This window comes from Mauremys reevesii, linkage group 12 (genome assembly GCF_016161935.1).
Source record: "Mauremys reevesii isolate NIE-2019 linkage group 12, ASM1616193v1, whole genome shotgun sequence".
Lineage (NCBI taxonomy): Eukaryota > Metazoa > Chordata > Testudines > Geoemydidae > Mauremys > Mauremys reevesii.
In genome coordinates this window covers 22,883,414-22,885,062 of record NC_052634.1, presented here as the reverse complement: position 1 = coordinate 22,885,062, position 1,649 = coordinate 22,883,414, and the positions used below count along the sequence as shown (strand labels likewise).

The 1,649-nt window shown below is 60.1% G+C and overlaps 1 non-coding gene across 1 annotated transcript; it reads left to right on the top strand.

Annotated features, from left to right (window-relative positions):
• Nucleotides 1-480: 480 nt before the first annotated feature.
• Nucleotides 481-554, top strand: TRNAI-AAU. The gene has a single exon. It is a non-coding gene; the product is annotated as a tRNA-Ile (tRNA).
• Nucleotides 555-1,649: the final 1,095 nt, after the last annotated feature.

Below are 1,649 nucleotides of genomic sequence, written 5' to 3'. Positions count from 1 at the left end.
GTCCCCCACTAGAGCCCAGCCCAGCAGAGCAGAGCAGGCTGGAGAATGTGTGTCTGGGTCTGACTACTTCTCCCATGCTCTTCCATTTGAGCTAACTTCCCCCAGCTGTCTCCAGCCTCCCAGTCAGCGCAAGGGGGAGAAGGGCCAGGGAGGAAGAGCTTTGTGCTCCTCAAGGGCTGGCTTTTTGGGAGGCCAAGCAGGGAGAGGGATGGAGGCCACTGGAGGAGCTGAGCAGGCTGACTGTCCATGGCTTCTAAAAGAAGGGCAAGCGAAGGTCCCACGGCTGCCTTGCCGCTGGAGAATGCGGGCATTGATCCCGCTGCCTCTCGCATGCGAAGCGAGCGCTCTACCACTTGAGTTAATTCCCCTACCTTGGCAGATAGCGTCTTGATCCATCCATTCGATAACGGAGGCCACATCGTTCCCCGCGCCAGCCGGTGACTCCTTCCAAAAGGGTCAGGCAAGGGAGGGCTTCCCGTAGGCTGGCTAGCTCAGCTGGTTAGAGCGTGGTGCTAATAACGCCACGGTCATGGGTTCAAGCCCCCTGCTGGCCACTGCGGGAGGGAGAGGGTGACTTCTGCTCTTTTGGCTGACTGCTAGGGGTGGCAGAGGCCAAAACCAGGTGGGACGGGAGCGGGCAAGAGCCCTGCTGGGCACCGGGCAGGACGAGGCTCCGGACAAGTCCTTGGTCTCCCCTCCCTGGGCTCCTCGCTCCACCTGCTGCCTGAAAGGAACTTGGGCCCGGGGAGGAGACAGGTGAGCCCGGCCGGCTGCCTTCCAGGCTCATAGGAGGCCAGGCTTGAGCTGCCCGCCCTCGAAGCCAAAATCACAGGCCTGCCGGCTCACCCCCATTTCCACAGAGGGTTGACCTGATGGCCCGAATTCTTGCCGGCCGCCAGCTCCACCCAAATGTACCCGACGCCAGATCACGCTCCCCAGCCCAAGCCACAGAGGAAGGCTTAATCCTCGGCACCCCAACCTAGGGGAGAGGCTTCACACTCCGCCGGCGCAGGGTGATCTTTGGGACTTCCCTGGACACCATCCTCCCACCGCCCACAGCCAGACCCCCCAAGCCCACACTCGAGCCCACCCCTCCGACAGGAAGGAGCAGGAGGACCACTCCGCCCAGGGGCACCACCACTCGAAGTCAGCTTCACTTGCATTCTCTTCTACCCCTTTCCTCCCAAGATATGCGCGCCTCACGGGAGCTGGCCCTGGGAAGACGCAGGCACGGCACTCTGACTGGCAGAAGCCAAACGCCCACACCGAGAGTTTAGCACGGGCTCTTGAGGCACTGGAGGAACCCCATGCAGACGCACTGACGGAGCTAAGCTTTACGGCCAAGGGCCCTACCTGTGCAGAAAGCCAACTTGCTTGTGAAAAAGACTCCTCTTTCGGCTCCCCTTCCAAACTTCCAAATGCCTCCAAATGGGAAAACACACACACTGAAACACCCAAACGGTCCTAACGCTGGGGCCAGGCGAAAAAGAAAAGCAAGGAAAAGATTTCTAAATGGCCACCCTGCCAGAGTCGTACAGCTCCGCAAGTGAAACCCGTGGGAGGGACATTACACAGAAAAGGGGAATGGAAAGCTGCCCAAATTGAGATGCTGTGGAAAGCTACAGCCCCATCGCTACTCCTACTCTGCA